The following is a 23,657-nucleotide window of genomic DNA, read 5'->3' as shown; positions in this document are numbered from 1 at the left end:
GTGGGCTGTGCAATAGGCTGTGCAATATACTGCGTGGGCTGTGCTATATACTACGTGGCCGGCCGCGAACAATCAGCGACCGGCGCAGTCCGGCCGAATCCTGTGTATTCAATGTATTATTCTAAAATCTTCATGAATAAACTACATATATATTCTAGAATATCCGATGTGTTAGAATCGGGCTACCATCTAGTTTACTTATAATTAGGGTTGAGCGAAACGGATCGTTCATTTTCAAAAGTCGCCGACTTTTGGCACAGTCGGGTTTCATGAAACCCGACCCGATCCCTGTGTGAGGTCGGCCATGCGGTACGCGACTTTCGCGCCAAAGTCGCGTTTCAATGACGTGAAAAGCGCCATTTCTCAGCCAATGAAGGTGGACGCTGAGTGTGGGCAGCGTGATAACATAGGTCCTGGTCCCAACCATCTTAGAGAAGGGCATTGCCAGGGCCGTATTTGCACGTGCCTAGGGCGGGGACAATGCAGGGGGCGGCACCTGAGCAAGGTTTTTTTTTTTTTGTTTTTTTTTTTAAAGCTGGGTCACCTCCCGAACGACCCCGCCAAGCCCCCACCCCCCCTGGCCGCCCTCCCTCCCTCCTTCCCTCCCTCCTGCCAACCACCCGCCCGCCCTCCTTGAAGATAATACTCACCCTGCTGCTCCAGCGATGCCTGGTCTCGGCGTCTGGAGCTCGTCCTGAATGAGCGGTCACGTGGTACCGCTAATTAAGGTCATGAATATGCGCATATTCATGACCTTAATGAGCAGAGCAGTATCACCTGACCGCTCACGCAGGAAGAAGGTGCAGCGCGCCGGGAGTCGGGACAGCCAGAGGGACGTCGCGGCCGCGCGGTGAGGAGCAGGTGAGTATGACGGATGGGGGGACAGGGGAGGGGGGAAGAAGGAGGACGGTAAGCCGCGCCATTCAAGATGGGGGGGTGGAATATGAGCCATGCATACGGGGGGGGGTGGAGGAATATGAGCCATGCATAGGGGGGGGTGGAGGAATATGAGACATGCATACAGGGGAGGGGGGGGTGGAATATGAGCCATGCATACGGGGGGGGTGGAATATGAGCCATGCATACAGGGGGGTGGAATATGAGCCATGCATACAGGGAGGGGTGGAATATGAGCCATGCATACAGGGGGGGGGGGTGGAATATGAGCCATGCATACAGGGGGGGAATATGAGCCATGCATACAGGGAGGGGTGGAATATGAGCCATGCATACGGGGGGGGTGGAATATGAGCCATGCATACGGGGGGGGGGGTGGAATATGAGCCATGCATACAGGGGGGAATATGAGCCATGCATACAGGGGGGGAATATGAGCCATGCAGGGGGGAATATGAGCCATGCATACAGGGGGGTGGGGAATATGAGCCATGCATACAGTAGGGGGGGTCATTATACAGTATGGAGAACTGTGTATGGCCATAATACAGTATTGAGCATCATGTGTGGCCGTTATACTGTATGGAGCATCATGTGGGGCCATTATACAGTATGGAGCATCATGTGTAGCCATTATACAGTATGGAGCATCATGTGTGGCCGTTATACAGGATGGAACATCATGTGTGGCCGTTATACAGGATGGAGCATCATGTGTGGCCGTTATACAGGATGGAGCATCATGTGTGGCCGTTATACAGGATGGAGCATCATGTGTGGTCGTTATACAGTATGGAGCATCATGTGTGGCCGTTATACAGGATGGAGCATCATGTGTGGCCGTTATACAGGATGGAGCATCATGTGTGGCCGTTATACAGGATGGAGCATCATGTGTGGCCGTTATACAGGATGGAGCATCATGTGTGGCCGTTATACAGGATGGAGCATCATGTGTGGCCAATGGCCATTATACAGTATTGAGCATCATGTGTGGCCATTATACAGTATGGAGCACTGTGTGGCCATATTTTTTTGGTTTATAATTATTGTATATAAAACAGTGTGATCAGCAGTGCTAAATGGCTGTGGTTGGGACGTGGATATGGGTGTGACTAGTTGTGAAATGGGTGTGGTCAGAGGCGTGGCCCAAAATTTGCCGTGGCGCACTACGTGCGCCGCAAACTTTATACCTCCTTCCCTTCTTCAAAAGTTGGGAGGTATGGTACCACATTTGCCAGATCATGGCAAGTGCCGCAAATCCCATAGGGAATGAATGAGGCTGAACGCAGTGTTGCCGTAAGTGATCCGTTATGCGGCAGATGCAGAAAAACTGCCGGATCTGCTGCAAAAGGCGACTGCCGATAGTGTCATACTCACCAAAGTGGGAGGCAGCACTAAAAGTGCCTAGGGCAGCAGAAACTCTAAATACGGCCCTGGGCATTGCAGTGATTGGCTTGCTGTCTGTGGCGTCACAGGGGCTATAAAGGGGCGTTCCCGCCGACCGCCATGTTACTGCTGCTGATCTGAGCATAGGGAGAGGTTGCTGCCGCTTCGTCAGAAGCAGGGATAGCGTTAGGCAGGGTCCATTAACCCCCAAACCGCTTGTGCTGTAGCGATTTCCACTGTCCAACACCACCTTTTGTTTGCAGGGACAGTGGAAGCTACATTTTTTTTCCTCAGCGCTGTAGCTCATTGGGCTGCCCTAGAAGGCTCCCTGATAGCTGCATTGCTGTGTGTACGCCGCTGTGCAAACCAACTGCTTTTTTCAAAGCACAAATCCTGCTGTTCCTTCCTTTCTGCACAGCTATCTTGTTTGTTTGTCCACACTTTTGATGTAATTTGTGCAGCAGTCCACTCCTTGTTATTGCTGCCTGCCATACCTGGCTGAGATTACTGCAGGGAAATAGTAATTGTAGGACAGTCTCTGGTTTTTTTTTGTTATTTGTTTTAAATTCTCCCTGAAAAAAAAAAAAATAGTGGGAGATTAATCTTGGCATTTGTGCCTGAGTGCTAGTCGTGTGTGCCATCTCTCTCCAATTGTGGGGCACAGAAAGCCTAGTGTCTATAATCATTTATTTTTTTTTTTTTAATTCTCCCTAATAAAAAAAAATAGTGGGAGATTAAGATTGGCATTTCTGCTAGAGTGCCAGTCCTGTGTGTGCCATCTCTCTCCAATTTTGGGGCACAGAAAGCCTAGTGTCTGTTTTTTTTTTATTATTGTTTTTAAATTCTCCCTGAAAAAAAAAAAAAATAGTGGGAGATTAATATTGGCCTTTGTGCTTCTGTGCCAGTCCTGTCTGTGCCATCTCTCTCAAATTGTGGGCCACAGAAAGCCTAGTGTTTTGTTTTTTTTGGTTTTTCAATTCTCCCTGAAAAAAAAAAAAATAGTGGGAGATTAATATTGGCCTTTGTGCTTCTGTGCCAGTCCTGTCTGTGCCATCTCTCTCAAATTGTGGGCCACAGAAAGCCTAGTGTCTGTTTTTTTATTTTGGTTTTTAAATTCTCCCTGAAAAAAAAATAGTGGGAGATTAATATTGGCCTTTGTGCTTCTGTGCCCGTCCTGTCTGTGCCATCTCTCTCGAATTGTGGGCCACAGAAAGCCTAGTGTCTGTTTTTTTATTTTGGTTTTTAAATTCTCCCTGAAAAAAAAATAAATAGTGGGAGATTAATATTGGCCTTTGTGCTTCTGTGCCCGTCCTGTCTGTGCCATCTCTCTTAAATTGTGGGCCACAGAAAGCCTAGTGTCTGTTTTTTTATTTTGGTTTTTAAATTCTCCCTGAAAAAAAAAAAAATAGTGGGAGATTAATATTGGCCTTTGTGCTTCTGTGCCCATCCTGTCTGTGCCATCTCTCTCAAATTGTGGGCCACAGAAAGCCTAGTGTCTTTTTTTATTTTGGTTTTTAAATTCTCCCTGAAAAAAAAAATAAATAGTGGGAGATTAATATTGGCCTTTGTGCTTCTGTGCCCGTCCTGTCTGTGCCATCTCGCTCAAATTGTGGGCCACAGAAAGCCTAGTGTCTGTTTTTTTTATTTTGGTTTTTAAATTCTCCCTGAAAAAAAAAAAATAGTGGGAGATTAATATTGGCCTTTGTGCTTCTGTGCCCGTCCTGTCTGTGCCATCTCTCTCAAATTGTGGGCCACAGAAAGCCTAGTGTCTGTTTATTTTTTATTTTGGTTTTTAAATTCTCCCTGAAAAAAAAATAAATAGTGGGAGATTAATATTGGCCTTGTTAAGGCTAGTGGAACGCACCGAGTAAATAGAGATGTTTATTGATATTGGTGCGTTCGCAGCCCGGGGTCCACCGTGCAGGAGTACCTGCTGCTAGCAAACGGCGGAGCTATATGGCGGTATAGACTAACTCAGTTACTTCACTGAGTAGCCGTGAAAGGGGTCCCTGAATACACTCAGACTCAATCTCCTCGCCGGAGGAGCCAGCATTCTAGGGGCTTATTTCAGCCGGGTCCCTGAACACACACACATGTGACCACACTGGCGCAAAGCACATAACATTAGACAATACTAGCGCATGGCCGTGCGGTCATGCGCAGCTTATATAGTTGCAGCACAGGAAGCTGCTACCGAAGTTTTGCCCTTTCAGGACCTTCCTGGAGGACCAATGGGATGCGCTGCTGTACCTGAGCATGTGACCCCCGACCTCCAATGGGAGACCTTGCCCTGGGCATGCTCAGTGTGTGTAAATAAGGACTTAGTCCCAGAGAGGCCTGCTCGCCGCAGATCAGTGCAGGGTACCATAGGAAAGCCAGAAAAGGCAGTAGTGACCCTATGCACAGAATCAGCCTCAGCGAGACGCTGGGAGCGACGTCTCCGCTGAGCAGACCCCACTGCGGCCGATGCTGAATGGGAGACCGCAGCAGACACGGATCGAGATTCCCCCTGTGCAGCAGAGGAAACTCGACTCCTAACATTACCCCCCCTCCTAGGGCCCCCCCCTCCTTGAGCCTCACTACGCTCATAAGCTGCAATAAGCAGCGGAGCCCGAATGTGCTCCACAGGCTCCCAGGTTCTATCCTCTGGGCCGTGACCCTTCCAGTCCACCAGATAAAATTTCTTGCCACGTACCACCTTGCACCCCACAATAGCATTCACCTCAAACTCATCCGTGGATGAACCCGATGTCCCAGCAGATGACTCAGAAAACCGGGACAAACGAACGGGCTTTAAGAGGGAAACGTGAAAAGCATCAGTGATACCAAGGCGTGGAGGAATAGCCAAACGGTAGACCACAGGGTTGACCTGTTCCAGAACCTTAAACGGGCCAATGTAGCGAGGAGCAAACTTAGTGGACTCAACTCGCAGCCTGATGTTACGGGCGGAGAGCCACACTAAGTCGCCAGGAGCAAAGACCGGAGCGGGGCGCCGATGTGTATCAGCCGAAACCCTCATTCTCTCCTTGGAGGCCCGGATGGCATCCTGTGTGCGGTCCCAGATGTCCCGTGCCTCCACCGCCCAGTCTGCCACCCTAGAATCGGTGGATGACACGGGCATGGGCACAGGGACACGCGGATGCTGGCCGTAATTAAGGAGAAAAGGAGTCTGACCAGTGGAATCGGCTACGGCGTTGTTCAAGGCAAATTCCGCCCAAGGTAGCAAAGATGCCCAGTCATCCTGCCTAGCAGAGACGAAATGTCGCAAATATGTCACCAGAGTCTGGTTGGTTCTCTCCACCAACCCATTCGTCTCGGGATGATATGCAGAGGAGAGGTTCAACTCTATGCTGAGTAAACGGCAGAGCTCTCTCCAAAACCGAGACGCGAACTGGGGACCCCGATCGCTGACAATCTTATCAGGCATACCATGTAAACGGAAAATGTGCTTAATGAACAACACCGCCAAGGCCCGTGCAGAAGGTAACCGAGGGAGCGGCACCAAATGCACCATCTTAGAGAAATGGTCGGTGACAACCCAAATAACGGAGCAGCCACGCGACTTGAGTAAGCCCACCACAAAGTCCATCCCGACCATCTCCCAGAGCCTGTCTGCCACCGGTAGAGGGTAAAGCAACCCAGCAGGCCATTGCCGAGGAGACCGATTCTGGGCACAAGAAACGCATGCCTGAATATAGTCCCTGACATCTCGGGCCATATGCGGCCACCAATATGTTCTCGCCAAAAGCTCAGATGTCCTCTTGGTCCCAAAATGCCCACCCACTCTGGAGGAGTGAGCCCAAGAGAGAACCTCCGGCCGCAAGTTAGCTGGCACGAAAGTCTTGCCCGGGGGCACAGACTCTAGCGAAACCGGAGCTACAGTTCTCAGGTTCTCAGAAGGGACAATAAGCCGAGGCTCCTCCTCCTCCTCAGATGACACTATGGAGCGGGAGAGAGCGTCGGCACGAACGTTCTTCTCCCCGGAGAGAAAATGGAGCGTAAAATGGAACCGGGAGAAGAACAGGGACCATCTAGCCTGGCGAGAATTCAGCCGCTGGGCCGTCTGTATATACACCAAGTTCTTGTGGTCAGTGAAGACTTGGAAGGGAAAGCGAGCTCCCTCCAATAGGTGTCTCCACTCTGAAAAAGCCAACTTCATGGCTAGCAACTCCCTGTCCCCGATGGAATAATTCCTCTCCGCTGGTGTGAAGGTCTTGGAGAAGAAGAAGCAAGGATGCTTCCGACCTTGAGCATCCTTTTGGAAGAGGACTGCTCCAGCACCAACGGATGAGGCATTCACCTCCAAGATAAATGGTTTATCTACATCTGGGCGATGTAGGATGGGAGCGCTAGCGAAGTGTGACTTAATCGAGAGAAAGGCCTTGGAGACCTCCTCTGACCACAACTTGGGATTTGCTCCCTTCTTGGTGAGGGCAACCAAGGGAGCTACCAAAGTTGAGAAGTGTGGAATGAACTGGCGATAGTAATTAATGAACCCCATAAAGCGCTGCACCGCTTTAAGAGAATGGGGTTCCTGCCAGTCCATTACAGCCTGTAGCTTGGCAGGATCCATAGCCAAACCCTGGGCAGAGATGATATGACCAAGGAAAGGCAAGGACTCCTGCTCAAACACACACTTCTCCAACTTGGCATAGAGGGAGTTTGCCCGTAAGAGGTCGAAGACTTTGCGAACATCTCTCCGATGGGAGTCAATATCTGGAGAGTAGATGAGAATATCATCCAGATAGACTACGACCGATGTGGTGAGCATATCCCGGAAGATGTCGTTCACAAAGTCTTGGAAAACGGCTGGGGCATTACAGAGCCCGAAGGGCATCACCAGATATTCACAGTGCCCATCCCTGGTGTTAAAAGCCGTCTTCCATTCATCCCCCTCACGGATGCGAATCAGGTTGTAAGCACCCCGCAGATCTAACTTTGTAAATACCCTTGCTCCCCGTAGCCTATCAAAAAGCTCAGATATCAGGGGTAATGGGTACTTGTTCTTAACGGTGATGACGTTAAGACCCCTGTAGTCTATGCATGGATGTAAGTCTCCAGTCTTCTTCTGTACGAAGAAGAACCCAGCCCCTGCCGGTGACACTGACTTCCTAATGAATCCTCTTGCCAGATACTCTTGGATGTACTGGGACATTGCCTCCATCTCCGGGAGAGATAACGGATAGACTCGACCCCGGGGAGGCTCAGCACCAGGCAAGACGTCAATAGGACAGTCATAGGGGCGGTGAGGCGGAAGGGTCTCCGCAGCTCTTTTGGAGAACACGTCTGCATAGGGCCAATAGTGCTTGGGGAGAGAGGAAAGATCTGCGGGTACCTGTGTAGTAGCAACCTGAACGCACTCCCTCTGACATCTACCCTCGCAGGATTTACTCCATCCCAAAATTCTCCCAGAGGACCACTCAATATGAGGAGAATGGTAGCGAAGCCATGGTATCCCCAACAGGACCTCATCAATTCCCTCAGGAATGACTAATAGGGAGATTATCTCCTGATGTGATGGAGACACAGATAGCGTGAAAGGAATGGTTTGGTGGGTAATCTGTGAAGGTAGTGTTGACCCATTAACCACTCGAACGGTTACTGGCTTGGCGAGCATCACCAAGGGTATTGCGTGACGCTGGGCAAAAGCGGAAGACATAAAGTTACCCTCTGCCCCAGAATCCACGCATAGCTCGACCATAAGAGTAGATGGGCCTATGGTAATTGTCCCCTTGAAGGACAACTTTGAGGCAAACGTCGCCGTGTCTAGTGTACCTCCTCCAAATGCCACTAGACGCTGACGTTTCCCCGACCGCTGAGGACCCTTGGAGGCAAGGTGTCCTGACTGCTGGCAAACATGACGGACCTTATGTGCACGGGCGGAATGAGACTTGGATCCCGCTCGTGTCACCTCTAAGGCCTCATGTGACTCGGATGCCTGGACTGGAGATTCCAAAGGTTTGGCGAAGGTGGGAACCAGCCGAAACCTCTGCCTACACTGGGCTCGCTCCAACCTCCGCTCGTTAAAACGGAGGTCAATACGAGTAGAGACAGTTATTAACTCATCCAGTGTGGCAGGAATCTCCCTAGTGGCCAGAGCGTCCTTAACGTGGTCAGCCAGGCCCCTCCAAAATATGGGGATAAGGGCTTTATCCGACCACTCCAGCTCGGAAGCTAAAGTACGGAAGCGGACGGAAAAATGGCTGACCAAGGACTCACCCTGAGTTAATGCCAGTAGTTGGAGCGCTGTGTCATGGGTGACTTGAGGTCCTAAAAAGACCTTTTTCAGAGTGCTCAGGAACAACGGAGCACTCTGCACCACATGATCACCACGCTCCCACAGCGGCGTAGCCCACCCCAACGCCCTGTCTGACAAGAGAGACACAATAAATCCCACCTTAGCCCGCTCTGTAGGAAAACGTGCAGCCAGGAGCTCGAGGTGAATAGAGCACTGACTCACGAATCCCCTACAAGTCTTGCTATTTCCAGAAAATTTTTCTGGCAGCGGGAGGCGAGATAGTGTCGGAACAGGGGTGGCAGTGGACAAGGTTGCTGCAGCCACGCTAGCAGCCTGTACAGCAACTGCGGTAACATCCACGGCTGAGGTTGAGCTCTCGAGAGCCGCCAACCTACCCTCCAGCTGCTGGATATACCGCAAAGATTGCTGAATGTCCACCATTTACTAGCCAGACCCTGGCGCTAGTATTCTGTTAAGGCTAGCGGAACGCACCGAGTAAATAGAGATATTTATTGATATTGGTGCGTTCGCAGCCCAGGGTCCACCGTGCAGGAGTACCTGCTGCTAGCAAACGGCGGAGCTATATGGCGGTATAGACTAACTCAGTTACTTCACTGAGTAGCCGTGAAAGGTAAGCACTGTTCCCTGTTCGACTCCACAGAGGCACAGGCTAACTGCCCAAACAGAGAGCAGTCAGTGGTCACACAAATACACATAACTCCTCGCCGGAGGAGCCAGCATTCTAGGGGCTTATTTCAGCCGGGTCCCTGAACACACACACATGTGACCACACTGGCGCAAAGCACATAACATTAGACAATACTAGCGCATGGCCGTGCGGTCATGCGCAGCTTATATAGTAGCAGCACAGGAACCTGCTACCAAAGTTTTGCCCTTTCAGGACCTTCCTGGAGGACCAATGGGATGCGCTGCAGTACCTGAGCATGTGACCCCCGACCTCCAATGGGAGACCTTGCCCTGGGCATGCTCAGTGTGTGTAAATAAGGACTTAGTCCCAGAGAGGCCTGCTCGCCGCAGATCAGTGCAGGGTACCATAGGAAAGCCAGAAAAGGCAGTAGTGACCCTATGCACAGAATCAGCCTCAGCGAGACGCTGGGAGTGATGTCTCCGCTGAGCAGACCCCACTGCGGCCGATGCTGAATGGGAGACCGCAGCAGACACGGATCGAGATTCCCCCTGTGCAGCAGAGGAAACTCAACTCCTAACGGGCCTCTGTGCCCGTCCTGTCTGTGCCATCTCTCTCAAATTGTGGGTCACAGAAAGCCTAGTGTCTGTTTTTTTTATTTTGGTATTTAAATTCTCCCTGAAAAAAAATAAATAGTGGGAGATTAATATTGGCCTTTGTGCTTCTGTGCCCGTCCTGTCTGTGCCATCTCTCTCAAATTGTGGGCCACAGAAAGCCTAGTGTCTGTTTTTTTTATTTTGGTATTTAAATTCTCCCTGAAAAAAAAAAAAAATAGTGGGAGATTAATATTGGCATTTGTGCTTGAGTGACAGTCCTGCGTGTGTAGCATCTCTCTCCTTTGGTGCCACAGAAAACCGAGTGTGTAACATTGTGCCTGATTTTCCTTGCAGTCTCACCCACCTATAAAGGGATATCTAAATCCTACAGAAGTTTGAGTTCACCTTGTAAGTTGTTGTACAGTAACAAATACCGTTACTTTGGTTACGTTTTTAAAACAATGAGGAAGTCTGGTGGAAGAGGTCGTGGACGTGGGCGTTCATTGCCAGATGGTAATGATGGTAGTGGTGGTGGAGCATCAGGTGGTCGTGGGAAAAACAATATAGCACCTAAGTCTCGAGCTGTGGAGCCAGGTTCGTCGTCTGGCTACACAAGGCCTCGAACGCTCCCTTTTCTGGGAGTAGGAAAACCGCTTTTAAAGCCGGAGCAGCAAGAGGAAGTTTTGGCTTTCCTTGTTGACTCAGCCTCTAGCTCTTTTGCCTCCTCTTCTGAAACTGCTAAATGTAAAAGCAGCGCGTCGTTAGTGGATGTTCACGCTCAGGGACAAGTCGCTCCATTGTCCTGTTCAGCAAAAACAACAACAGAGAAGGATGCGTCAGGCGACACAACGGGTTACTCCATGGAGCTCTTTACACATACCGTTCCTGGGTTAGAAAGTGAAACAGTTAACAGGCCATGCCCATTACAAGTTGAATCGGACATGGAGTGCACAGATGCACAGCCACAGCCAGATTACTATGCTGTTCCTTTGACTCAGACCACAACATTGCCCTCGCAGTGTACTGATCCAGAATCAGACCCTGATGAGACTATGGTGCCCCATCACGAACGCTATACCACCGGCTTACACGGTGACACAGACGAAGTTGCACACGAGATAGAAGAGGAGGTCATAGATGACCCAGTTGTTGACCCCGATTGGCAGCCATTGGGGGAACAGGGTGCAGGCGGCAGTAGTTCTGAAGCGGAGGAGGAGGGGTCGCAGCAGGCATCAACATCGCAACAGGTTCCATCTGCCGGGCCCGTATCTGGCCCAAAACGCGTGGCAAAGCCAAAACCTGTTGGAGGACAGTGTGGCCATCCGGTTAAAGCTCAGTCTGCAATGCCTGAAAAGGTATCCGATGCTAGAAAGAGTGCAGTCTGGATTTTTTTAAACAACATCCAATTGATCAGCGCAAAGTCATCTGTCAAAAATGTTCAACTACCTTAAGCAGAGGTCAGAATCTGAAAAGTCTAAATACCAGTTGCATGCATAGACATTTAACCACCATGCATTTGCAAGCCTGGACTAACTACCAAACGTCCCTTAAGGTTGTAGCACCCTCGGCCAATGAAGCTAGTCAGCAACGCTACATCCCTTCCGTCACTGTAAGGCCACCATTTTCCGCACCACCTGCAGTATCTGTGCAGGTTTCGTTGCCAGGCCAAAGCAGTCAGGGTCAGGGAATCACCAGTTTCGTAGTAGGAAACACTGCATCTAGGGCACCGGCAAGAATACCGTCTCCAACCGTCTCTCAGTCTGCCATGTCCACCGGCACCCCCGCTAGTTCCACGATCTCCAGCTCTCCAGTCCAGCTCACCCTACATGAGACTCTCGTTAGAAAAAGGAAGTACTCAGCCTCGCATCCGCGTACACAGGGTTTGAACGCCCACATAGCTAGACTAATCTCGTTAGAGATGATGCCCTACCGGTTAGTTGAAAGCGAAGCTTTCAAAGCCCTGATAGACTACGCTGTACCACGCTACAAGCTACCCAGTCGACACATCTTTTCGAGAAAAGCCATCCCAGCCCTCCACCAGCATGTTAAAGAGCGCATCGTCCATGCACTCAGGCAATCTGTGAGTACAAAGGTGCACCTGACAAGATGCATGGACCAGTAGGCATGGCCAGGGACGTTACGTGTCCATCACGGCACACTGGGTGAATATGGTGGATGCAGGGTCCACAGGGGACAGCAATTTTGGGACAGTTCTGCCTAGCCCATGGTCTAGGAAACGGCTGTAGCCGTTCGCACCCCCTCCTCCTTGTCCTCCTGCAGAAGCGAGAGCTCGTCCACAGAACGCAGTCGCACAACCACTCCATCCGCAGCTGCCACTGTTGCACACCAGGTGTCCCATTATGGGGCAGCTACTGGCAAGCGTCAGCAGGCTGTATTGGCTATGAAGTGTTTGGGCGACAACAGACACACCGCGGAAGTTCTGTCCGAGTTCTTGCAGAAAGAAACGCAGTCGTGGCTGGGCACTGTAGATCTTGAGGCAGGCAAGGTAGTGAGTGATAACGGAAGGAATTTCATGGCTGCCATCTCCCTTTCCCAACTGAAACACAATCCTTGCCTTGCTCACACCTTAAACCTGGTGGTGCAGTGCTTCCTGAAAAGTTATCCGGGGTTATCCGACCTGCTCCTCAAAGTGCGCGGACTTTGCTCGCATATCCGCCATTCGCCCGTACACTCCAGCCGTATGCAGACCTATCAGCGGTCTTTGAACCTTCCCCAGCATCGCCTAATCATCGACGTTGCAACAAGGTGGAACTCAACACTGCACATGCTTCAGAGACTGTGCGAACAGAGGCGTGCTGTTATGTTTTTGTGGGAGGATACACATACAAGGGCAGGCAGTAGGATGGCAGACATGGAGTTGTCAGGTGTGCAGTGGTCGAAGGTACAAGACATGTGTCAAGTCCTTCAGTGTTTTGAGGAATGCACACGGCTGGTTAGTGCAGACAACGCCATAATAAGCATGAGCATCCCCCTAATGCGTCTGCTGATGCAAAGCTTGACGCACATAAAGGAGCAGGCGTCTGCAGCAGAGGAAGAGGAAAGCCTTGATGACAGTCAGCCATTGTCTGGTCAGGGCAGTGTACAGCACGAGGTACCAGGCGAACAGGAGGATGAGGAGGATGATGGGGATGAGTATTTTTTTAATGAGGAAGCTTCTCCGGGGCCAATAGCAACTGGTGGCGTTGCAAGGCCGGGTTCAGGTTTTTTTAGGGAGACAAGTGACGAAGATTTGCCTGAAACTGCCCCTCAACCCAGCACGACTGCAGATTTGACAACTGGAACTTTGGCCCACATGGCGGATTATGCCTTACGTATCCTCAAAAGGGACCCACGCATTAGTAAAATGATGACTGATGACGATTACTGGTTGGCCTGCCTCCTGGATCCTCGCTATAAAGGCAAATTGCAAAATATTATGCCACATGAGAACTTGGAACAAATATTAGCAACCAAACAATCAACTCTTGTTGACCGTTTGATTCAGGCATTCCCAGCACACAGCGACGGTGAGCGTTATCACACGAGCTGCAGGGGGCAGCAGGCCAGAGGTGTTACAGGTGCACAAATCAGAAGTGGCGTTGGACAGAGGGGTTTTCTGACCAGGTTGTGGAGTGATTTTGCTATGACCGCAGACAGGACAGGTACTGCAGCATCAATTCAAAGTGACAGGAGACAACATTTATCCAGTATAGTTACTGTCATGATTCCAATGGCAGGGAATCACAAAAGGACAAGCACCAACGAGCTCTAGGGTGATGGAACCTGAGCTGACCGCGACCCTAAACCTGTACACACAAATAACAATAGCCGGGGAACGTGCCTACGTTGATCCTAGACGTCTCGCACCAGCCGAAGATCTAACTTCCCCTATTAGAAGAAACACAGACCTCTCTTGCCTCCAGAGAAATACCCCACAGATATAGCAGCCCCCCACATATAATGACGGTGAAATGAGAGGAAGGCACATACACAGTATGAAAACAGATTCAGCAAAATGAGGCCCGCTAAAACTAGATAGCAGAGGATACAAAAGTAAACTGCGCGGTCAGCAAAAAACCCTTCAAAAAACCATCCTGTAATTACTTGAACTCATGTTCCAACTCATGGAACATGAGGAGCAATTACAGCCCACTAAAGCAACCAGCAGCAAAGAAACAATTATATGCAAGCTGGACAAGACAAAAATAAAACAAAACGTGGAACAAGAAAATCAAAACTTAGCTTGTCCTGAAGATTACTGAAGCCAGAAGCTGAGGTAACAAAACACTCTGATAACCTTGATAGCCGGCGGGGAAAAGACAAGAAAGCCCGGTTAAATAGGAAACTCCCAAATCCTAATAGAACAGGTGGACACCAGAGACAGCAGAACACAAATCACCCAGTACCATCAGTAACCACCAGAGGGAGCCCAAAAACAGAACTCACAACAGTACCCCCCCCTTGAGGAGGGGTCACCGAACCCTCACGAGAACCACCAGGGCGACCAGGATGAGCCCTATGAAAAGCGCGGACTAAATCATCAGCATGAACATCAGAGGCAATCACCCAAGAATTATCCTCCTGACCATAACCCTTCCACTTGACCAAATATTGGAGTTTCCGTCTGGAAACACGAGAATCCAAGATCTTCTCCACAACATACTCCAATTCTCCCTCCACCAGCACCGGAGCAGGAGGCTCAAGCGAAGGAACAACAGGTACCTCATACCTCCGCAACAACGACCGATGGAACACATTATGAATAGTAAACGATGCCGGGAGATCCAAACGAAACGACACAGGGTTAAGAATTTCCAAGATCCTATAAGGACCGATGAACCGAGGCTTGAACTTAGGAGAAGAGACCTTCATAGGAACAAAACGAGAAGACAAACACACCAAGTCCCCAACACGAAGTCGAGGACCCACGCGGCGACGGCGATTAGCAAACTGCTGAGCCTTCTCCTGGGACAACTTCAAATTGTCCACCACATGACTCCAAATCCGATGCAACCCATCCACCACCATGTCCACTCCAGGATAATCAGAAGGCTCCACCTGACCAGAGGAAAAACGAGGATGAAACCCCAAATTACAAAAGAAAGGAGAAACCAAGGTAGCAGAACTAGCCCGATTATTAAGGGCAAACTCGGCCAGCGGCAAAAAGGTAACCCAGTCATCCTGATCAGCAGAAACAAAACACCTCAAATAAGTTTCCAAGGTCTGATTAGTTCGCTCCGTCTGGCCATTCGTCTGAGGATGGAATGCAGACGAAAAGGACAAATCAATGCCCATCTTAGCACAGAACGTCCGCCAAAATCTAGACACAAACTGGGATCCCCTGTCAGAAACGATGTTCTCCGGAATCCCATGCAAACGAACCACGTTCTGGAAAAACACAGGGACCAACTCAGAGGAGGAAGGCAACTTAGGCAAGGGTACAAGATGAACCATTTTAGAAAAGCGGTCACACACAACCCAGATGACAGACATTTTTTGAGAGACAGGGAGATCCGAAATAAAGTCCATGGAAATGTGCGTCCAAGGCCTCTTCGGGATAGGCAAAGGTGACAACAATCCACTGGCTCGAGAACAGCAAGGCTTAGCCCGAGCACAAACCTCACAAGACTGCACAAAAGAACGCACATCCCTCGACAAGGAAGGCCACCAAAAAGACCTGGCCACCAAGTCTCTAGTACCAAATATTCCAGGATGACCTGCCAACGCAGAAGAATGGACCTCGGAGATGACTCTACTGGTCCAACTATCCAGAACAAACAGTCTCTCAGGCGGACAACGATCAGGTTTACCCGCCTGAAACTCCTGCAAAGCACGTCGCAAGTCTGGGAAGACGGCCGACAAAATCACCCCATCCCTAAGGATACCAGTGGGCTCAGAATTTCCAGGGGAGTCAGGCACAAAACTCCTAGAAAGAGCATCCGCCTTCACATTCTTTGAACCTGGCAGGTATGAAACCACAAAATTGAAACAAGAGAAAAACAGTGACCAACGAGCCTGTCTAGGATTCAGACGCCTGGCAGACTCAAGGTAAATCAAATTTTTGTGATCAGTCAAGACCACCACACGATGTCTAGCACCCTCCAGCCAATGACGCCACTCCTCAAATGCCCACTTCATGGCCAAAAGTTCCCGATTACCCACATCATAATTCCGCTCAGCGGGCGAAAATTTTCTAGAAAAGAACGCACATGGCTTCATCACCGAGCAATCGGAGCTTCTCTGTGACAAAACCGCCCCCGCTCCAATCTCGGAAGCATCAACCTCAACTTGGAAAGGAAGCGGAACATCAGGCTGACGCAACACAGGAGCAGAAGAAAACCGGCGTTTAAGTGCCCGAAAGGCCTCCACAGCCGCAGGAGACCAATCAGCAACATCAGCACCCTTCTTAGTCAAATCCGTCAAAGGCTTAACAACACTAGAAAAATTAGTTATAAAACGACGATAGAAATTAGCAAAGCCTAAGAACTTCTGCAGACTCTTAAGAGATGTAGGCTGCGTCCAGTCACAAATAGCCCGAACCTTGACGGGATCCATCTCAATAGTAGAAGGGGAAAAAATATACCCCAAGAAAGAAATCTTCTGGACTCCAAAGAGACACTTTGAGCCCTTTACAAACAAGGAATTAGCTCGCAGGACCTGAAACACCTTCCTGACCTGCTGAACATGAGACTCCTAGTCATCAGAAAAAACCAAAATATCATCTAAATACACAATCATAAATTTATCCAGATATTCACGGAAAATATCGTGCATAAAGGACTGGAAGACTGAAGGAGCATTAGAAAGTCCGAAAGGCATTACCAAATACTCAAAATGGCCCTCAGGCGTATTAAATGCGGTTTTCCACTCATCACCTTGCTTTATTCGTATAAGATTATACGCACCCCGAAGATCAATCTTAGTGAACCATTTAGCCCCCTTAATGCGAGCAAACAAATCAGTCAACAAAGGCAAAGGATACTGATATTTTACGATAATCTTATTCAAAAGACGATAATCTATACAAGGCCTCAAGGACCCATCTTTTTTGGCCACGAAAAAAAAACCTGCTCCCAAAGGGGACGAAGATGGACGGATATGTCCCTTTTCCAAGGACTCCTTAACATAATCCCACATAGCAGTATGCTCTGGCACTGACAGATTGAACAAACGACCTTTAGGAAATTTACTACCAGGAATTAAATCTATAGCACAATCGCAATCCCTGTGAGGAGGAAGCAAACTGAGCTTAGGCTCCTCAAAAACATCCCGATAATCCGACAAAAATACAGGAACCTCAGAAGGAGTAGATGAAGCGATAGAAATCGGAGGTGCATCATCATGAACCCCCTGACATCCCCAGCTTAACACAGACATTGTTTTCCAGTCAAGGACTGGATTATGAGTTTGTAACCATGGCAGACCAAGTACTAGAACATCATGTAAATTATACAATACCAGGAAGCGAATCACCTCCTGATGAACGGGAGTCATACGCATGGTCACTTGTGTCCAGTACTGAGGTTTATTCATAGCTAAAGGTGTAGAGTCAATTCCCTTCAAAGGAATAGGGACTTCCAGAGGCTCAAGACTAAATCCACATCGCTTGGCAAATGACCAATCCATAAGACTCAGGGCAGCGCCTGAATCTACATAGGCATCGACGGAAATGGATGATAATGAGCAAATCAGAGTCACAGACAGAATGAACTTAGACTGTAACGTACTAATGGCAACAGACTTATCAACCTTTTTTGTGCGTTTAGAGCATGCTGATATAACATGAGCTGAATCACCACAATAAAAGCACAACCCATTTTTCCGCCTATAGTTTTGCCGTTCACTTCTAGACTGAACTCTATCACATTGCATTGTCTCAAGTGCCTGTTCAGAAGACACCGCCAAATGGTGCACAGGTTTGCGCTCCCATAAACGCCGATCAATCTGAATAGCCATAGTCATAGACTCATTCAGACCCGTAGGCGCACCCCACCATAACATCTTTAATGGCCTCAGAAAGGCCATCTCTGAACTTTGCAGCCAGGGCGCACTCATTCCACTGAGTAAGCACTGACCATTTCCGAAATTTTTGACAATATATTTCTGCTTCATCTTGCCCCTGAGAGAGAGCTAATAAAGCTTTTTCAGCCTGAATCTCCTGGTTAGGTTCCTCATAGAGCAAACCCAATGCCAGAAAAAACGCATCCACATTAAGCAACGCAGGATCCCCTGGTGCCAATGCAAATGCCCAATTTTGAGGGTCACCCCGCAGGAAAGATATAATAATCTTAACCTGCTGAGCAGGGTCTCCAGAAGAGCGAGATTTCAAAGAAAGGAACAGCTTGCAATTGTTCCTAAAATTCAGAAAACTAGATCTATCTCCAGCAAAGAACTCTGGAATAGGAATTCTAGGTTCAGACATAGGAGCATGTACAACAAAATCTTGTATATTTTGAACCTTAGCAGCAAGATTATTCAAGCTAGAAGCTAAACTCTGGACGTCCATGATAAACAGCTAAGGTCAGAGCCATTCAAGGATTAAGAGGAGGAAAAAAAAAAAATCAGCCTGGCTGCAATTAAGGCTAGGCAGCAACCTCAGAGGAGAGAAAAAAAAAAAAAAACTTCCTCAGACTACTTTTCCTCCTACTTCAGCCCAAACATTTTGGCCGGCTATACTGTCATGATTCCAATGGCAGGGAATCACAAAAGGACAAGCACCAACGAGCTCTAGGGTGATGGAACCTGAGCTGACCGCGACCCTAAACCTGTACACACAAATAACAATAGCCGGGGAACGTGCCTACGTTGATCCTAGACGTCTCGCACCAGCCGAAGATCTAACTTCCCCTATTAGAAGAAACACAGACCTCTCTTGCCTCCAGAGAAATACCCCATAGAAATAGCAGCCCCCCACATATAATGACGGTGAAATGAGAGGAAGGCACATACACAGTATGAAAACAGATTCAGCAAAATGAGGCCCGCTAAAACTAGATAGCAGAGGATACAAAAGTAAACTGCGCGGTCAGCAAAAAACCCTTCAAAAAACCATCCTGTAATTACTTGAACTCATGTTCCAACTCATGGAACATGAGGAGCAATTACAGCCCACTAAAGCAACCAGCAGCAAAGAGACAATTATATGCAAGCTGGACAAGACAAAAATAAAACAAAACGTGGAACAAGAAAATCAAAACTTAGCTTGTCCTGAAGATTACTGAAGCCAGAAGCTGAGGTAACAAAACACTCTGATAACCTTGATAGCTGGCGGGGAAAAGACAAGAAAGCCCAGTTAAATAGGAAACTCCCAAATCCTAATAGAACAGGTGGACACCAGAGACAGCAGAACACAAATCACCCTGACACCTGGCCAGAATTGGCAGAATATGCATTGCAGGAGCTTGCTTGCCCAGCAGCTAGTGTCCTATCAGAAAGAGTATTCAGTGCTGCAGGTTCAATATTAACCGAAAAAAGGACTCGTCTGGCTACCCAAAATGTAGATGATCTAACCTTCATTAAAATGAACCACAACTGGATTTCGAATTCTTTTGCCCCACCTTTCCCGGCTGGCACCTAGCTTTCCTATGAAAAGGTCTTGCTTGTGGACTGCTCTGACTGACTTTTCCAATCTCGTAATTTGCAGCAGCTGTTTGTCCAGCATATGATAAGTTTACACCTCCCAAAATGGCCAAACTCCCCCCACGGGGCCGTGGTCTCGCCACTTGGCGCAAGCACCCGTGTGTTAAGGACTGGCGGAACGCACCAAGTATAGATGGTAAGAAACTAGGTGCGTTCGCAGTCCGAGGTCCACCGTGCAGGTAAAAGACCCTGCAGCTAGCAAGACGGACAATATGGCGGTACTAGGTATACACACATGGGTTAACTTCACCCTGCGTGAAAGAAGCGATTCTGTTACGTCACAGGACCGCAGTACCGCACATAGAATGCGAGCAAGGAGTCAGCGAACACAACCCCAATCCGGGATTGAAGTCCGATTAGACTCTTGCTGGCACAACACCACAACTGGGTGTGTAAGGAAACTTGTAAATAGAAACTTAAGGCACGAGAGTGCGTGCGGTGCCGCACTGACGGACGCCACTATCCACCCAGGCTTGGGCAAGGAAAGCGCAGAGGAAGCGCACGGCGCCGTACTGGTGGACACAGCCAAAGGACACTGAGATGTGTGTTACGTGTAGATGGCAAGTCGGGCGCTAGATAGCTACCATCATCCGCGAACAGTCAACAACTAGGGAGGGATACTTAGGAGCTTTCATCCTTCGACATACATCCATCTACACACACACATTATAACAAGACAATACTAGCGCATGGCCGTGCGGTCATGCGCAGTTTATATAGGTGCAGCACAGGAAGCTGCTACTGAAGTTTTGCCCTTCCAAGACCTTCCAGGAGGACCAATAGAATGTGCTGCAGTACCTGAGCATGTGACCCTTGATCTCCAATGGGAGATCTTGCCCTGGGCATGCTCAGTGTGTGCAAATAAGGACTTAGTCCCAGAGAAGCCAGCTCGCCGCAGATCAGTGCAGAGTACAACAGGAGAGCCAGGAAAGGCAGCAGTAACTCCCTGCACAGAATCAGTCCCAGCAAGACGCTGGGAGCGACGCCTCTGCTGAGCAGAGCCCACTGCGGGCGAAGCAGAATGGGAGACCGGAGTAGACACGGATCGAGATTCCCCCTGTGCCGCAGAGGAAACTCGACTCCTAACATTACCCCCCTCCTAGGGCCCCCCCCTCCTTGAGCCTCACTACGCTCAAAAGCCGCAATAAGCAGCGGAGCCCGAATGTGCTCCACAGGCTCCCAGGTTCTATCCTCTGGACCATGACCCTTCCAATCCACCAAATAAAATTTTTTGCCACGTACCACCTTGCTTCCCACAATAGCATTCACCTCAAACTCATCCGTGGATGAACCCGATGTCCCAGCAGATAACTCAGAAAAGCGAGACAAACGAACGGGCTTTAAGAGGGAAACGTGAAAGGTATCGGTGATACCAAGGCGTGGAGGAATAGCCAAATGGTAAACCACAGGGTTGACCTGTTCCAGAACCTTAAACGGGCCAATGTAGCGAGGAGCAAACTTAGTGGACTCAACTCGCAGCCTGATGTTACGGGCGGAGAGCCACACTAAGTCGCCGGGAGCAAAGACCGGAGCGGGATGCCGGTGTGTATCAGCCGAAACCCTCATTCTCTCCTTGGAGGCCCGAATGGCATCCTGTGTGCGGTCCCAGATGTCCCGTGCCTCCACCGCCCAGTCTGCCACCCTAGAATCGGTGGATGACACGGGCATGGGCACAGGAACACGCGGATGCTGGCCGTAATTAAGGAGAAAAGGAGTTTGGCCAGTGGAATCGGCTACGGCGTTGTTCAAGGCAAATTCCGCCCAAGGTAGCAAAGATGCCCAGTCATCCTGCCTAGCGGAGACGAAATGTCGCAAATATGTCACCAGAGTCTGGTTGGTTCTCTCCACCAACCCATTCGTCTCGGGATGATATGCAGAGGAGAGGTTTAACTCTATGCTGAGCAAACGGCAGAGCTCTCTCCAAAACCGAGACGCGAACTGGGGACCCCGATCGCTGACAATCTTATCAGGCATACCATGCAATCGGAAAACATGCTTCATGAACAACACCGCCAAGGCCCGTGCTGAGGGTAACCGAGGAAGCGGTACCAAATGTACCATCTTAGAGAAATGGTCGGTGACAACCCAATTAATGGAGCAGCCACGCGACTTGGGTAAGCCCACCACAAAGTCCATTCCGACCATCTCCCAGGGCCTGTCTGCCACCGGTAGAGGGTAAAGCAACCCAGCAGGCCGTTGCCGAGGAGACCGATTCTGGGCGCAAGAAACGCACGCCTGAATATAGTCCTTGACATCTCGGACCATATGCGTCCACCAATATGTTCTCGCCAAAAGCTCAGATGTCCTCTTGGTCCCAAAATGCCCACCCACTCTGGAGGAGTGAGCCCAAGAGAGAACCTCCGGTCGCAAGTTAGCTGGCACGAAAGTCTTGCCCGGGGGCACAGACTCCAGCGAAACCGGAGCTACAGTTCTCAGGCTCTCAGGCGGGACAATAAGCCGAGGCTCCTCCTCCTCCTCCTCAGATGACACTACGGAGCGGGAGAGAGCGTCGGCACGAACGTTCTTCTCCCCGGAGAGAAAATGGAGGGTAAAATGGAACCGGGAGAAAAACAGGGACCATCTAGCCTGGCGAGAATTTAGCCGCTGGGCCGTCTGTATATACACCAAGTTCTTGTGGTCAGTGAAGACTTGGAAGGGAAAGCGAGCTCCCTCCAAGAGGTGTCTCCACTCTGAAAAAGCCAACTTCATGGCTAGCAACTCCCTGTCCCCGATGGAATAATTCCTCTCCGCTGGTGTGAAAGTTTTGGAGAAGAAGAAGCAAGGATGCTTCCGACCTTGAGCATCCTTTTGGAAAAGGACTGCTCCAGCACCAACGGATGAGGCATCCACCTCCAAGATGAATGGTTTATCTACATCGGGGCGATGTAGGATGGGAGCGCTAGCGAAGTGTGACTTAATCGAGAGAAAGGCCTTGGAGACCTCCTCTGACCACAACTTGGGATTTGCTCCCTTCTTGGTGAGGGCGACCAAGGGAGCTACCAAAGTTGAGAAGTGTGGAATGAACTGGCGATGGTAATTAATGAACCCCATAAAGCGCTGCACCGCTTTAAGAGAATGGGGTTCCTGCCAGTCCATTACCGCCTGTAGCTTGGCAGGATCCATAGCCAAACCCTGGGCAGAAATGATATAACCAAGGAAAGGCAAGGACTCCTGCTCAAACACACACTTCTCCAACTTAGCGTAGAGGGAGTTTGCCCGTAAGAGGTCGAAGACTTTGCGAACATCTCTCCGATGGGAGTCAGTATCTGGAGAGTAGATGAGAATGTCATCCAGGTAGACTACTAAAAGAAAGAACCTGGCACTCAACTTAATGCTCGTGAGATTTTAATGGTAGTAGCCAAAAAAACGTTTTGGTCCTATATCTGGACCTTCATCAGTTACTACAAACATGGATATAAAGAAAATATTATTTACAAATATATACAAAAATAAACAAAAGAAAAACATAATGTGCAAAGAAAATATGTACATAGTTCAGAGAACCACAAAGTTATACAACGCAAAATGTCACATCCATGACAAGAGGTACTTAGGTCATCTCAATAAAAAAACTGGGATAGACAAGCAAGTGTCAGGCTGAGTGAGACCGCCGGATAGCTAGCAAAGGGGTGTGAGATAAAGGGAATGAGGGTGGAACATACCGTACTATGATGAAAAAGTGAATGACTGTAGTGTCATATAAGGCACAGCATGGTCTGCGTCTGTAGTAATAGAGAGGGGATTACAATGGCATAGATATGTGTGAACGTGTTATGGAGAGGGGAGGGGGAGCAGCATACCTGGTATTTGCGCAGATAGGTTTAGGCACACAGACTGGACTGTGGATGAAGGAAGATAAATATAACTGTAGTGTACCACTAGGTATATATGCGCAGAGAATGCAGCCAGTGGCATACTATAAGTGGGAACATGCCAGGGACTATGGTGTTACCTTATTAACGCTGATAGGTGCTGTGCTTGTGTCCAGACACGGAATCCCCGCTTGTCTGGTGTGTAGTGAAAGTGCGCGCCTTAAATGGACAGGGGGCGGTGCCGGGACTCCGTCGCTTGGCAACCGAGGGGTGCACAGGGAAGCCACAGATGACTCAGCCCAGCCACAAGTAGATGGCTGTGCGTGTCAGCTGTGCTGCAGTCTGCGTGCCAGTGTAGGGGGATGCTGTGTGATGAGAGGTTCCTGGGAGCGAGAAAAGTGCTTATGACGTCCAAGTGCTGTGATGATTACAGCAGTGCA

The 23,657-nt window shown here is 49.4% G+C and overlaps 1 long non-coding RNA gene across 1 annotated transcript in view; it reads right to left on the bottom strand.

Moving 5' to 3' along the window:
• LOC138671349 (uncharacterized) overlaps positions 1–23,414 on the bottom strand; it is a 48,231-nt gene extending 24,817 nt beyond the window's left edge. The window contains exon 1 of the long non-coding RNA XR_011319453.1: positions 23,358–23,414. This is a non-coding gene — a long non-coding RNA (uncharacterized lncRNA). The remainder of the gene's footprint in view (positions 1–23,357) is intronic.
• Between the last annotated feature and the right edge of the window lie 243 nt (positions 23,415–23,657).

The sequence above is a fragment of the Ranitomeya imitator genome, chromosome 3 (assembly GCF_032444005.1).
Source record: "Ranitomeya imitator isolate aRanImi1 chromosome 3, aRanImi1.pri, whole genome shotgun sequence".
Taxonomy (NCBI): Eukaryota; Metazoa; Chordata; class Amphibia; order Anura; family Dendrobatidae; genus Ranitomeya; species Ranitomeya imitator.
This window is presented reverse-complemented; position numbering and strand designations above follow the sequence as displayed.